General features: G+C 42.5%; 1 long non-coding RNA gene across 1 annotated transcript; it reads left to right on the forward strand.

The window, feature by feature from the left end:
* Window positions 1-2,351: 2,351 nt before the first annotated feature.
* On the forward strand, window positions 2,352-16,428 carry LOC116479372 (uncharacterized). Its single transcript, XR_004250988.1, has 3 exons — window positions 2,352-2,503; window positions 2,848-2,929; window positions 16,208-16,428. It is a non-coding gene; the product is annotated as an uncharacterized LOC116479372 (long non-coding RNA).
* The last annotated feature ends 241 nt before the right edge of the window (window positions 16,429-16,669 follow it).

Below are 16,669 nucleotides of genomic sequence, written 5' to 3' on the forward strand. Positions count from 1 at the left end.
ATCCTTCCTCCTGACCACTGTCTTTGAGTGAAACTCAACTGTCTTTAGTTCCAAAACGGCAACACGTTTCCCCTTAACCCAGGGCCTTTGCACAGGCTGCTTTCTTGGACTAAAATATGTTCTCCCCTTATTCTCATTTGGCTTGTCCTATTGGATCTTCAAGGTTGCAGCTTAAATATCACTTGTTGCAATGGCATTTCCCAACAGCACAAGTCCATGTCCCTTCTGTGTGTTTCCACAGCCCATTATACTTACACTATAGTCACACTTACACATTGTTTTGGAACAATTTGCCCATTTATTTACCAGTATTTCCCACTAGACCGTGAGCTACAGGGCCTCTGCCTTGAGCCCCATAGTCTCATAATCCATTGCTTACTCAATGTCTTCATCTGTATATCCTTTAACATGATGGACTTAACATATCCAATACTGAACTCCTGATACACTTACCAAACCCATCCCTCCCTAGTCTTTCCTATCTCAGCAAATGGCAACTCTATCCAATTAATTGCTCAGGCCAAAAACCGTGGATATCCTCAATGCCTCTCTTTTCATTATCTCCCACATTTTATCCATCAGCAACTCACATTTTAAAATATTCCCAGAATCTGGTGTTGCTACCCAGATCGAAGCCACTGTGCCCCCTCACTCAGGTTAATGCAACAGGCTTCTAAGCAGTCTCCTGATCTACCCTTGCTTCCCTACATTCTATTTATTTTCCCCCTTTGACTTTTATTTTAATTATTTATTTTGGGTCTCACTCTGTTGTCCAGCCTAAAGTGCAATGGCATAATCATAGCTCACTGCAGCCTCAAACTCCTGGGCTCAAGCAATCCTCCCACTTCAGCCTCCTGAGAAGTTAGGACTACAGACACTTGCCACCACACCTGACTAATTTTTAAATTTTTTTGTAGAGATGGGGGGGGTCTTTCTATATTGGTTTCCCAGGGTGGTCTCGAGTCCCTGGGCTCAATATTTTATTTTTATTTTAGATTCAGGGGGCACATGTGATGGTTTGTTACATAAATATATTGCTTAACGGTGAAGTTTGGGTTTTTAGTGTACTCATCATTCAAACAGTGAATACTATATGCAATAGGTAGTGTTTTAAATCCTCACTATCCTCCCCCATTTTGGAGTCCCCGATGCCTGTTCTTTCAATCTATATATCTGTATGTACTCACTGTTTAGCTCCCACTTATAAGTAAGAACATGCGGTACTTGATTTTCTGTTCCAGAGTTATTGCTCTTAGAATAATGGCCTCCAGCTCCATCCATGTTGCTGCAAAAGACATGATTTCATTATATTTTACGGTTGCATAGTATCTCCATTGTGTATATGTACCACATTTTCTTTATCCAAGCATCCATTGACAGACACTTAGGTTGATTCTGTGACTTTGCTATTGTGAATACTGCTGTGATAAACATATGAGTGCAAGTGTCTTGTTTATATAATGATTTCTTTTCCTTTGGATAAATACCCAGTAGCAGAATTGCTGGGTTGAAGTCAGATCCCATCACTTCTCTACTCATGGCCCCCTCAATCTTACTCATGATATAAACAAAATCCCTCCTATGGCCAACATGTCCCTGCATGATCTGACCCAGCTACCTTCTGTCCTTGCCACCTTCTGACCCAGCTACCTTCTGTCTTTCTCCTCCATACTCCCCTTCCTTCATTCCAGTCCAGCCACTTCCACCTCCCTGTTGCTCCTGGAACATGCCAAGCATATTCCTGCCTGAGAGCCTCCGTACCTGCGATTGCCTCTGCCTGGAATGCTCTTCCTCCAGAGAGCCACAGCATTCCTTCTCCCTTTTCTATCAGGTCTCTGCTCAAATCCCACTTTATAAGGGAGGACTCCCCAGCTGCTCTATGTAAAGTATCAGTCCTCTAGCCCTTCCTCCCCTTCCTCCCCCATCCTCCTTTATTCTCTTTTATTTTTCTCCATGATACAGATCATCACCTGACTTATATATTCCATGTGTTTCTATGTATTGTTTGTACTTCATCTCCCCATACTAGAATGTAAGCCCCCTGAGGGCAGGGCCTTCTGGTCTTTCACTGATGTAACTCCAGTGAGTAGAATCATCCAACCACACTGCTGATTGAAAGACTTAGACTCCTGGGAACATGACCCATTGACAGGTATAGGCAACCTCAATGCCACAAAAATGCTAATTAGAAATAATTAAGTAATGGAGAGCCAGGTTCAAACAAAAGAACACCCCAAAGGGTCAAAAGTAAAACAAAAAGAACTAAATACTATGTGGGTGAACTCCAGCTGAGACCAGGGCAACCCAGGGGAGTTCAGACACTGAACATAAGCTCTGAGCAGCTGAGGGCTGGAGTTCTAATGTCACTATGGCAACAAGTGACATGGATTTGGGGCTCTGCAAAGAGGGGAGCCGAATGTGAGACTGTTGCATAAAGTGAGGTCTCTCAAAGGGAACAGAAGCAGAAAGGTTTCCCACTAGCACAGATGAGTCTGGGCTCTCGGTGGGTCTTTTAGTCTGGGTTCCCCCAAAGCAGACTCTGAAACAAAGATTTGGATTCAGTTAGTTTATTCAGGAGGTGATCCTAGGAAGCATAGTGAGGAAATGAGGGAAGAAAGAGAGGAAAAGAGAAAAAAAAATCAGTAATGGGTACATAATAAGCAAGTCACTGTCGTGGGCAATTGAGGTTCAGTCCTGCTGGGGACCTCTGGGAGACTGTGTAGAACTCACTTAGGAATCATTCCATCTCAGATGGGGGATGGCACATTTATCCACCAACTCTCATCCCCCAAATGTTGAGGGTTGCTCTGAGGGTATTAACTTCCCTTGTGTTTCCATACTGTACAGAACTCAGCCAGAAAAGCTCCTATGAAACCCAAGAAAGCCCCTACACAGGGAAGGAGAAGCAAGCACTTAAGGTAGGCTGAAGGTAAGCTGTCAGACACACGCTGGGAAACATCGCAGCTTAAAAAAAAAAAAAAAACTCCCAGCCTGGGCAACATAGTGAGACCCCATCTCTACAGAAAATAAAATTAGCTGGGCATGGTGGTGCATGCCTGTTGTCCTAGTTACTCAGGGGGCTTAGGTGGGAGGATCACTTGAGCCCAGGAGTTTGAAGATACAGTGAGCTATGATTGCATCACTGTACTCCAGCCTGGGCAACAGAGCGAGAACTTGTCTCTTAAAAAAAAAAAATCTCAAAAGAATACAGCTTAGGGCATTACTACAATGGGGAAAAAAGTCTCCTGTAAGAAATTGGAACCCCAAGCATGCACGTATCATGGTGTGTGGGTCTGATTTTTATACGCCCCACATGATATAGAAATCCTCAGACAAGAAATTAACATAAATATATAGCTCTTGAGGCCCAGTAGGAAGAAAAGCAATAACATTTTGTAAAGATTGAATTCGTTACCAGGAAAGTCTGCTGGGGCCTCCACCTACCACACTGAGTTTATGGACAACGAAGCCAGATCTGTGGAAATGACCAGCAGAAAGAAGCAGCCCTAACTCCCAGCACAGAGATGTTCCCATGTGGAGACAACAGACAGGAAAACGATCAGCTCACCAAGGACAATGTCATGAGGAAACGTCCTCTTCTCCCCTTCCTCCTTCCCACTTTAACATAGCGGAAAAGAAGCAGGAAAGTGTGTGGGAGGCAGGAAGAGGGCAGGCCAGACCAACCTCGCCAGCCCAGCCAATGCTGGAGAACTGAAAGGGGGAACTTGGAAGTGAGTATAAAATCGAAGTTTAAAAATGGACTGGATTGTAAAATTGGGACCCTTGTGCATGGTTGGTGGGAATATAAAATGGTGCAGCCACTGTGGAAAACAGTATGGTAGTTCCTAAAAAAAAGAGTTATCACATAATCAACAATCCCACTTCTGGGCATATTCCCAAAAGAACTGAAAGAAGGATCTCAAGATATTTGTACACCCATATTCACAGCAGCATTATTCACAGCAGCTAATATGTGGAAGCAACCCAAGAGTCCATCAAAGGATGAATGGATAAGCATAATGTGAAATATATATATATATATATATTTGACTATTATTTAGCCTTAAAAAAAGAAGGAATCAGGTGCAGTGGCTCATGCCTATAATCCCAGCACTTTGGGAGGCTGAGGCAGAAGAATTGCTGGAGCCAGGAGTTCAAAACCAATGTAGGTAATATGGCAAGGCCCTATCTCTGCAAAAAAATTTTAAAAATAGCCAGGCATGGTGGCGCGTATCTGGTCCCAGCTACTTGGGAAGCTGTAGCAGGAGGATCACTTGAGCTCAGGAGGCTGAGACTGCAGTGAGCTGTGTTCACACCATTGCACTCGAGCATGGGCAAAAGAGCAAGACTTCTGTCTCAAAAAAAGAAAAAGAAAAAAGAAAAGAAAGAAATTCTGACACATGCTACAATATGGATGAGCCTTGAGGACATTATGCTGAGTGAAATAACCCAGTCACAAAAAGACAAATACTTCATGATTTCACGTACTTATGAAGTGCCGAGAGTAGTCAAATTCACAAAGACAGAAAGTAGAATGAAGGTTACCAGGAATTTAGAGAGAAAGGGAGTAGGGAGTTATTTAATGAGCACAGAGTCAGTTTTGCATGATGAATAGGGTTCTTGAGATGGATGGTAGTGATGGTTGGACAATGATAGGTGCTTAATCCCATAGAACTGTACACTTAAAAATAGTTAAGATGATAAATTTTGTTATATTTTAATATAATAAAAATAGAAAAACATGGACCAGTAACTAGACTATTTTAATAGCCCACGGAGATTGAAAAGTTATGAGATCTAACTGACTTACCAGGGAGCAAGAAGGCCAGATGAGGGTGGGAAGTATAACAGAGACTGTCTTTGTGGTAATTATTGGGGAAAATACAAGAATTTCATGTTTGTTTCTCAATTATACAGGCTACAGTGGCAATTTCTGAGATCTTTTCCAAATTAGATACATTTCCCCATCTCTATGTCTAGTGTTTACCCTCATGCATGCATGTGTGGGCACACGTGCATGCACACACACACATACACACACACACAGAGCTGAGGAAGACCCTTGAGGCTGGCAACATTCAACATACATTGCCGCTTTTGTTGGTAGAACACAGGGCATTTTAACAAGAATATTTCTGGCTCTGCTGAGAAGCAGAGTATCATTAACCATCACAGTTACAAAATTTCACACTTCTATTCCAGTTTGTTTCAGAAGGCTTAGAACACTTGGCATACTTTCAGTTACTGGTGTGTGCACACACACTCCCCACCCATGAGAGGAATTGCAATTTTGAGATGCTCCTGCCCAAGTCTAACACGGTGTAATAAGATCCCAGAACATCTGTCAGGCGATTACATGGTGCTGTCTCCATCATTCACGTACTATGTCACGCACCTGTTCCACGATGCTGAGACAACAGCTCCCCTCAAGGCTTTCCCTGTAGCTCGTGGCATATTGAGCTGCCATACTGGTTCTTTAGGCTTCATTCACAGAGGTTCCTTCTTCTCTTTACCTTGACTTGGGTCTCTCAGCTTCTAGGGAAGCATGGAGACATTGGCAAGAGCCCCGAAAAATGTTTTCGAACAAAACTGAGTTATGGTCGTGATTCCACATCTTATAACACACCTTTTCCTCTTTACCACACAACAGCACAGTGGCCCTCTTAATTAAAGTGCTGGAAAAACGCCCCAATCCTCTTCACTTTCCAGGATGGGAAAGAGAGATGGAAATGGGTTAAAGGGGGCTCTCTCTCTCACAAGCCATGTTCCTCCCGCTCTGGGGCCTATGCAAGGACTGCTCCCACTGCCTGGAACACACCCGCCCATGCTCTGTTCCTCATTTAATCAATTCTGGCATCTCCTTTAGATCTCAGCACCCAAGTCACTCTCCCAGTCTACAGCAGATGTCTTTGTTAGCTTCTCTGACAGGAGCAAGTTCCTGTGTCCTTCACATTTTGTTCACTTTATAACAATTCACCATTTTTTAGAGAAGCTGAATACGATCTACCTTTTTACCCAGACTCTAATTTCTCCCATCCAAGTATTAACCAGGCCTGACCCTGCTTAGCTTCCAAGATCAGATGAGATCGGGCACGTTCAAGGTGGTATGGTTGTAGGCAAGATGCTAATTTCTCTGAGAGCAAAGACTGTCTAATTTTGCTCAAAAATATATCCCCTGAATTATATGTGCCTGGTACACAGTAGGTACTTAATATATATTTTAATGAATAAATCAACTAATCCTATTTTGCTGAGAAATGCAAACACATTCACTAAATATTTGTTTGAATAAGTTAACCACTATGTTTAAAACTGATATAAGTACCCACCTAATAACAGTATCTACTTAATAAAGTTATTAGAAGAATTACATTTGTTAATGCAAATAGCTTTTAAACAGTGACTGGCATATAATGAATGCAAGATAAACATTAGTTCATTTTATTATTGATATCTTGTGCCCATAATAGGAAGATATTTTGAATTTTTATCTAAAGTGGGCTTTCTTTTCCATATTTTCTGGTAACCCAGCTCTCCTTTCAGCCTGAGCAGCATTTTTCAGACGTGACGACTGAGGCTAAAAGAGACCCTAAGCTGCACAGCCAGGAAATGGCAGAGCTTCAATTCCAATTTACATCTCTCTAACTCCAAAACGCTAGTGTTTAATCCACTTTTTCTCAAACCATCTAGAATGGTCAAATAGACTAAAAGAGTTTCAACATTATCGTTTCAAAAGATCAACTTTTGGGGGGTGGGGGGTTGGAGAGAGGTATCTAAAAAGAAGATATTATTTTACTCAGTAATCACCACCATTAAAAAAGTACCTACAATGGCTGGTGCGGTGGCTCACACCTGTAATCCCAGCACTTTGGCCAAGGCGAGTAGATCATGAGGTCAGAAGTTTGAGACCAGCCTCGCCAATATGATGAAACCCTGTTTCTACTAAAACTACAAAAATTAGCCAGGCGTGGTGGCACGCGCCTGTACTCCCAGCTACTGTGGAGGCTGAGGCAGGAGAATCACTTGAACCCTAGAGGCGGTGGTTGCAGTGAGCCCAGATTGCGCAACTGTACTCCAGCTTCAGTGACAGGGTGAGATTCTGTCTCAAAAAAAAAAAAAGAAAGAAAGTACCTACAATGATAATAACCCCATGCCTAGCTAAGAAATGAATCTCCTTTTCTTTTTATTATAACAAGGACAATGGTGTGTACTGATGCAGTATTGGAAACAATTATCTCTATACCTGGTCGGGGCTGTAGCTCACCAAGAAGTTGCTGCCTCAGCCGGTATTACTTATAGAGGGTGATTTTTTTGTGGTTGTTTTGTTTTTAGGCTCATAAAGTATATTTTAACAGTGAATAGAAGACCCTCTTGGAAAAATCAATTGCGTATTTCCATTTTAATGTAAACATTTAGTGTCCAACGCTTTGCCTCACTATCTCATTAGCATTTGAATGCCAAGCACTATTCCAGAAATTTATTTCAAAGCCCTTTTTTTTTTTCCAGGCAGAGAGAGCAAATAGAACAAAACAGTCACCTCAGCTGATAGTTGACTAAACACAATCATCATGATGAAAGGTTGCTGGGGGGTAAACTTTGGGTGAAAAAAAAAAAACACATGATCACTTTAAATTCATCTTCTCCTCCCAGGGAGCTGCTAAGGTGCTTATTTGGAATTTTTGGAGAATCTTTTCAGTTCTGTTTTGCAAATCTTACACTTCTCCCAAAATAATAATGAATAAATGAAGTGGATTTTACGATAGTCAGTTGAGGCCCTAAATTACCAAATTTTTCTTTTCTCTATATTAAGGAATTACCATCCCCCAAGGTTACCAACAAAAGGGTCTTTTGCTGACATCTGTAGGGTTTGAAAGGAAAGTGCTGTTTCAAGTCCAAAGCTAGGTTTAAGTCTTATCTCCGTGGTGAGCTAGTGTCCTGCTTTGAAGGCTGGGAAAGACAGCCCATCCTGTTCCGGAGAAATATTCAGACTGTATGAGCTGTGCCACCTCCACCCAGCATGCCTGGTGCAATTAAGGCAATTTAGGTTGAGTGCAAAGTGCTCCATTTCAGGCTGAAGTCATGCCAAAGACTCCTTACAAACGCTATATTCAGCACCTCCTATTTCCCATACCCGCTGCACGTTGTCTGCCATTATTACCCAGGATTCCAAAAGCACTTGGCCGCATTAAACAAGAGTCAGGAAGGAAAACAATAGCAAGGAGCTGCTTGAGGACACAAAGCTGGAAAAATGAAGAGGGAGCAGCCAGAGATGTCAACTGAGCTCTGAAAATAGATGTGGCTTAATGAACATGAGAGGGGTTAGGTTTATCCAAAAACGCAGATTCAACCTGCTAAGAATTTGATCCTCACACTCTACAGATAGGGGTGTACCTTGGTTCAGCCCCTTTGGAGGACTGTTTGGCAATATTTATTAAAACTAAAAAATGCATGTGCCCTAGGATCCAGAGAGATTTCTTTCCCTGGCATCTATCCTAGAGAAAAATGCAGATGGATGTGCACAATGAGAGCTACACAAAGATTTTCAACACTGAGTTGCTTGTAATAGCCAAAACATGGGAAATGATCTAATATCCATCTATGGGGAAACAGCCACACTGTGAAATACTTTGTAGCAGCAAAGGGACCATGTCCTCTTTCAGATAGATAATAATATCCATGCATACTTGTCCAGGGGCAGAGATGCTCCAGAAACTCTCCTAAATGCCTACCCACAATAAACAGCTTAATCCTTACAACAGTTATTGAAGAGGTTCCCAAGTTATGCTCACAGAACAATTGAGGCACCAAGATGTTAAATAATGTGCCCAAGGTCACATGAGTACACAGGACATTCAAACCCAGGTCATCTAGCTCCAAAAGCCATACTACTTTTCAAGGATTTTAACAACATACTTTTCCCCTTTGAATTAAAAAAAGCAAGTGGCAATATGATACGTACAATGTGATATGATTTATGTTTGTATATACAAAAACACAGGTGAAATAATGCTATATATTTTCCTTATTTATTTGTGATTTTTAAAAATAGAGATGGGGTCTCACTATGTTGCCCAGGCTGCTCTCAAACTCCAGGCCTCAAGTGATTCTTCCCCTTGGCCTCCCAAAGTTCTGGGATTACAGGCGTGAGCCACTGTACCTGGCCCTACATATTTTCTATGGACACTTTTTGCAACACAGAGAAAGGTGTGGAAGGATACATTCCAGAGGAAAGAGGTGGAAAAAGAATAAAGATTGAGGGGGTAGTTAAAAGAGTTCTTATCTTTATTTATAATGTTTTAATTTTTTTTAAAAAAGAAGAATATAGCCATGTGTAACTCAAAAATAATTTTTAAAAATTGATTCAAAAGAGCCTTTCTGAATTACTTGCAGAGACACCTAAATAAGCCAGGCAGGAAATGTCTAGTGGCTTCCATGTGTGCAGCATTCTATAGTTCAGAACCTTTTCCACCAATATTGTTCTAGTCAATCTTTTTTTTTTTTTTTGAGACAGATACATTTGGGAACAAGATAAGCAAAATCCTTGCCCTCATGGAGTTATATTCTAGAATGGAAATACATGATAAACAATTAAATGAATATGACCAGATGGTATTAATTGGCTCAAACCGAAAGGAGGCTCTCATGAGAACTTTCAGTGAAACAATAAATAAGTTGAGGAATCCATAGACGAATAAAGATTCAAGTTTTAGTAAGTTTAGGCTCTGGGAGTTAGTTTCTTCCTTTCTTTCTTTCTTTCTTTCTTTCTTTCTTTCTTTCTTTCTTTCTTTCTTTCTTTCTTTCTTTTTCTTTCTTTGTCTCTTCCTTCCTTCTCTTTTCTCTTTTCTTTTCTTTTCCTTCCTTTCTCTTTCCTTCTTTCCTTCCTTTCTTCCTCCCTTCCTTCCTTCTTCTTTCTTTCCTTTTTTTTTTTTTTTTTTGGAGTCAGAGTCTCGCTCTGTCACCCAAGCTGGAGTGCAGTGGCATGTCTTGGCTCACTGCAACCTCTGCCTCCTGGGCTCAGGCGATTCTCCCACCTCAGCCCCCCAAGCTGGGACTACCCGTGAGTGCCACCACGCCCAGTTAACTTTTTGTATTTTTAGTAGAGACAGGGTTTCACCATGTTGCACAGGCTGTTCTCGAACTCCTGAGCTCTGGCAGTCTGCCCACCTCGGCCTCCCAAAATGCTAGGATTACAGGCATGAGCCACCAAGCCCAGCCTAGCTCCAGGAGTTTTTCTATACAATGGTTCTTAACCAAGGACAATTTTGTCCCCTGCTATGATATGAATGTTTGTGCACCCTCCCCTCAAATTCAGATGTTGAACCCAATCCCCAATGTGGCACTATTAAGAGGTGGGGTCTTTGGGAGGTGATTAGGCTATGAGGGCTCTGCCCTTATAAATGTAATTTGTGTCCTCATAAAGGAAGTTTGAGGGAGCTTGCTTGCTTCTTCTACCAGAGGAAAATGCCATCTTTGAAGGAGAGAGAAAGCCCACCTGTAATGCCAGCACTTTGGGAGGCAGAGGCTGGAGGATCGCTTGAGCCCACGAGTTCAAGACCAGCCTAGGCAAGAGAGGAAGACCCTGTCTCTGCACAAAGGTTAAAAAATTAGCCAGGCATGGTGTCACACACCTGTAGTCCCAGCTGTTCAGGAAGCTGAGGTGGGAGGATTGCTTGAGCCTGGGAGGTCAAGGCTGCAGTGAACCATGATCATGCCACTGCACATCAGCCTGGGCAATAGAGCAGGACCCTGTCTCAAAAGGGGAGGGAGGGAGAGAGAGAGAGAGAGAGAAAGAGAGAGAGCTCACCAGACACTAAATCTGCTGGTGCCTTGATCTTGGACTTCCCAGCCTCCCAAACTGTGAGCAATAAATTTCTGCTGTTTATAAATTACCTAATCTAAGGTTATTTTGTTATGGCAGCCCAAGTGGACTAAAACACCTCCTAAAGGATATCAATGACTGAAGACTTTTTTTATTGTAATGACTTGGGTAGGGTGGCTGGTGTTACTAGCATCTGTATAGCAGAAGCCAGGGATGCTGCAAACACATCCTACAATGCATAACAAATAATTATCTGGCTTCAGATGTAGTTAGTGCCATGACTGAGAAACCCTGTTCTATAGGAATAAACTTAATCTGTCTGGAAAACACAGAATCACATATGCATGCAATTGCCCATTTACCCTTTCTATGGAGAACCTTGTCTAGTGTTCCTTACCTTAATCAATGGCAACCATAACCTTGTAGTTGCTCAGGTTCAAGCCTTCAGATCATCTCTACTACTTTCCTAGGGCTCCTATAACAAAGTACCACAAACTGGGTTTCTTCAAGCAACAGAAATTGTCTCCCTGTTCTGGAGTCGAGCCGTCTGAGATCAAGGGAATGGCAGGACTGGTTACTCCCAAAGTTTCTAAGGGAGAATCTGTTCCATGCATCTCTCCTAGCTTTTGGTAGCTTCCAGCAATCCTTAGCTTGCAAATGCATCACTCTAGTCTCTGCCTGTCTCTTCAGTTGGCATTCACCCTGTATCTCTGTGCCTCCCCATGGCTGTCTTCTTATGAGGACACCTGCCACACATATGACTTCACCATAACTAATTGCTTCTGCAAAACCCTATTTTCAAAGAAGGTCACATTCTGAGGTATTGGGGGTTAGGAGATATATATGTATATATATAGGCTCAGAATCTTGAGCAAGTGCCTGAAGCTGTTTAAAGTCGTGAACCACACCATTCCTGCTGCTGGACATTTGCTGGAATTCCTGGTGCTTATTCTCTTGCAAGCCTGATTCTTCAGTTTCTCATTCATTCATTTCATGCGCCCCCAAATCCTTCTTGTATGTTTTCTTTTAGGTGAAGAAAGCCAGAGTGAAATTCCTTTCACTTGCCAGGAATGCTGGCTGATACACCTGCTGAGTACAAGATGCAGTGTGTATAGGAACTAGGATGACACCATCAGTCCCTGTGCTCACACTGCCCACAGCCTTGCAGGGAAGTTCAGAGCATTCTCATCAGGTTTTTGGTTATGTAGCATCTCCCTCTTTCAACCCCCCAAAAAGGCAACATCTGATTAGAACTGAGATAAGAAAGAAGGGTAGATAATGACTGAACAACTGATATTTGACTTCCCTGCATACTACAGCCCCATTCTAGAGACCTGAGACCATACCCAAGCTTAATCTTATGGGCCTATTTACAAGTCTGGCTAATTAATGACTGTAAAAGCAGTTTGGACTTTGCAAGCCTTTTATAATGTGCCTCATTTAGACATAATGGGCCCAAGATTGCCTCTGGCATCCTCAAGAAAATTAAAAATCCAGTAGGCAGCAGAATTGCCTCTATGCGATTTTCCTATTACTTTTATTTTTATTATGATTGTAAATAGCAGCATTACTAATGGTACCTTGGAATGAGGATGCCTTTCCGGGGAAGGCCTAGCTGATTTCTCACATCCACAGCATGACTTATTGGGGTCCTTTAGCAAGCAGCATGCTGGTTCCTTCTGCATGATGTCATTGAACACTGGCCAAATGGACGGGGGAGCTCAAGGGCTCCTGAACACGTAGAGTCATTCCTAACGGGGGGCCACTACAAAGGGAGACACCATTCATTATACTCCAGCTCAACGACAGAATCCTAATTGCTATTTCTCTAATCCTTGGCTCTGGACAAGGAGGTGTCTGATGTGTGTGAGCTGGGCAAAATTTGGTATGCTGGAAGTCTGGGTTGGCATGCAGTAGAGAAAGATGGCAACAAATGAACTGGACTGGGGAGGCATTGAATAACGTGACGACATCTCCAGCCATCTCATTCTGTCCCACCTGGCACGGGAATCCTCCCTTTGTCCAGCATCCCCACCTGTCAGTCACTTAGTAGCCATTAGGTCATCAGATCAACTGTCACAGTATTGCAGTGCTTGTGTTCAAGTAACCTTTATTTTACTTAATAATGGCCCCAAAGCACAAGAGCGGTGATGCTAGCAATTTGGATATGCCAAAATGCTTCCTTAATGTAAAAAAGGTGAAAGTTCTCGACTTAATGACGGAAGAAAAAAAATCATATGCTGAGGTTGCTAAGATCTACAGTAAGAACGAATCTTCTATCCGTGAAATTGTGAAAAAGGAAAAAGAAATTCATGCGAGTTTTGCTATCGTATCTTAGACTGCAAAAGTCATGGCTACAGTGCGTGATAAGTGCTTAGTTAAGAAGGAAAATGCATTACATTTGTAGGTGGAAGACATGAACAGAAACGTCTTCCAATGGATGGCAATCAGCTACAGTACTATCTGTGGTTTCAGGAATCCACTGGGGGTCTTAGAACATATCCCCAGAGGATTAAGGGGGACTGCTGTATTGTCAGGAATAAATCTAACCTGCGACACTTCAGCAAGGACAACTGCTACCACTATGCTACAGACACCTCAGTTTAACTGTTTTAAACACCACCTCTGTTGGGGTTTCCACTTCGAAGCTGATCAAGGAAAAGGATATGACCAGCAGAGGCAGTAATATACCACAAGCATTACTGAGTAGTGCTTGAATGTGGCTGCATGACAGGTGAAGTCCTCACAGCAGGAGACCATCCAGAGGAGAGGAGGGTGAGGGGACTCCTCGAAGAAAGGGGATCAGACAGTAGGTTATTCGTCTAGATGCTGGGGCTCATCAGCACAGTGGTCTCTGAGTCAGAGAGCTCCAAAGGGCAGCAGGGGCCTGGGGCCTCATAATTACAAGGCTCTTTCTCATCAATGGCTAAGAGCTGAGGTTTCCCAGCATAGGCTCGAAATGACGGGAAATCTGGGCTATTTTTAAAACAATTGGATGTGCAAAAATTTGAATTTCGTTTCTTGGGCTTTTTACCTAATAGGTCTCAGCCTACAGTGAAAAAATAAACAACCAAGGGCCAATATACAGAGGCCAACTTGGGGTTAATATACAGAGGCCATTTACGGCTCATTTATATCACAACTCCCCTGCCATTGCTCCCCGTGAAAAGCCGAGTGTGTCTTCCACCATGCTCATCCAAAAAAAAAAGGCATCGCTTATATTTACCTACCTGTGTTTCTCACTTCCAAATTGATGTCTTTCATTGGTTAATCAAATTGGTGAGATTAGGTTGGCGGCACATTAAGGGCAGTGGGACTGGCCTGCCCCAGGTGCACAGAGTGACAGCTGCATGATTAGTAGAAAATTTAAAAGGGCTGGCCACGGTGGCTCACGCCTGTAATCCCAGAATTTTGGGAGGCTGAGGTGAGATGATTGCTTGAGCCTAGGAGTTCAAGACCAGCTTGGGCAACATAAGGAGACTCCATCCCTACACGTGCTTAAAAAATTAGCCAGGCATGGTGGTGCACACCTGTGGTTCCCAGCTACTCAGGAGGCTGAGGCAGTAGGATCACCTGAGCCTAGGAGGTCAAGGCAGCAGTGAGCCATGATTGTGCCACTGCACTTCAGCCTGAGTGACAGAATGGGACCTTGTCTCAAAAAAAAAAAAAAAAAAAAAAGAAAAGAAAAAGAAAATTTAAAAGCAATAAAATCATACTGACTACAATCAGTGTGCTTTATATTACTGTCATGAGCCAGTAATTCTAAACAAAGTCAATGATAAAATATATCTTCCAGGAGGGGCAAACCATGCCCACTCTTCTTCCTCGGTAGACCACAGGATTCATTCACATTCCTGTGCCCCAGCTACACAGGAGGAATGTATTTGTCAAGTGGGATAACAACAGAACCTACTGCACAGGGTTATTGTGAAAAAAAAATCAATACTGTGAGGACATCAATCCTCCCCAAATTGATATAGACACTGTAATCAGAATGAAAACCCCGCAAGTTTTTGTTTTGGTGGAAATTTACAAGGTGATTCTGAAATATGTATGGAAAATCAAAAGCCAAGATTATCACAAAGAAGAACAAAGTCAGATGATTTTCATGACTGGATATCAGGAGTTATAATAAAGCCAGAGGAATTAAAGGAGTATGCTTTGATACAGGAAAAAAAAATAGATCAGTGGAACAGCATAAAGAGCTCAGAATCAAACCCCTCACACACAGAAACACTTTATTTTATTTTTTTTTAGGCAGGGTCTTGCTCTGTTGCCCAGGCTAGACTGCAGTGATGTGATCATGGCTCACTGTAGCCTTGACCTCCCAGGCTCAAGTGATGCTCCTGCCTCAGCCTCCCAAGTAGCTGGGACTACAGGTAGACACCACCAAGCCCAGCTAATTCTTTAATTTTTTGTAGAGACGGGGTCTCCCTATGTTGCCTAGACTGGTCTCGAACCCCTGGCCTCAAATAATCCTCCTACCTTGGCCTCCCAAGGTGCTGGGATTACAGAGACGAGTCACTGTGCCCAGCCTAGGGACACTTCATTTATAAGAAAGGTGCCATTGGAGAGCGATGGAGAAACAATAGCTTTCTCAATGAAAGGTTCTGCGTCAATTGGCCATCCACATGGACAAATTTGAATCTTGGTCTCTACCTCATATTATATACAAAAATCAATTACAGATGGATTGTAGATCTCTATGTGAATGGAAACATGATCAAACTTCTAGAGACAATATAGAAGAATATCTTGAGCTTGAGGTAGGCAAAGATTTCTTAAACAAGACACAAAGAAACTGGGATAGGTGAAGCCCCATGGTGCAGCTGGCTCAGAATAAGGGGAAATCCACAAATCAGACTCCTTGTCCAAGTCTTATCCCATAAAGTTTCCCTGCTTTAGAAACATTTTAAATCTCAAAATATTCAGGCTGAAACATTCCAAAGCAGAAGAGAATTTCCCATGATACTCTTCATGACAAGCCTCTATGTCTATGCTGCTTTAATAGAGGTGGTGATTGTTTACTATGATCCAGGCACTGTGCAAAGCACTTTGCCATTTTTTATTTTAGAGACAGGGTCTTGTTCTGTCACCCTGATTGGAGTGCAGTGGCATGATCCCAGCTCACTGCAGTCTCAACCTCCTGAGGTGAAGTGATCGTCCCACCTCAGCCTCCCAAGGAGCTGGGACCACGGGCATGCACCATCACACAGGGCTAATTTTTTATTTTTTGTTGAGACAGGGTCTCCCTATGTTGCCCCAGCTGGTCTTGAACTCCTGTGTACAAACTCCTTCCACCTTGGCCTCCCAAAGTGCTTGGATTACAGGCGTGAGCCACCATATCCAGCCACTTTGCCATCTTTTTCTTACTTATCTTTATTTCAGCCAGCAGTTAATGCCTGCAAGTTGGTCACCATGGAAACAACAACACAAGAAAATCTCCCTCTACTACCTCATTCTTTAATATCTGAAATTTTAAATTTACAAAATTAAGATACAAATAATCAATCATGAAGTTGAAGTTTATATGAGTGCTTTCTGCTGCTGCGTGTTGCTCAAGGTACAGTAAAACCTTAACATCGGGTTGATGACTGTAACTTTAAAAAGTCTATTTCCATGCGTTTTCTTACTGAATCTCTGTGAAATAGCCATCACTGGCTATTTCTGTTTTCCAAATAGGTAAACTGAGGCACACAAAAACTGTCTCTAGTTTCTGGAACCAATGCTAAAAACATTTTCAGTCATATCCCCCATGAGTGAAAGCACTGGGTGGTCAGTTTGGCAGGAGCCTTCTTGAGTGAGGAATGGGACTGCTATCTCTAGGTTTGCCTCTGTGTAGGTAAATAA

The sequence above is a fragment of the Hylobates moloch genome, unplaced genomic scaffold, assembly GCF_009828535.3.
Source record: "Hylobates moloch isolate HMO894 unplaced genomic scaffold, HMol_V3 SCAFFOLD_12, whole genome shotgun sequence".
In the NCBI taxonomy this organism is placed as follows: Eukaryota; Metazoa; Chordata; class Mammalia; order Primates; family Hylobatidae; genus Hylobates; species Hylobates moloch.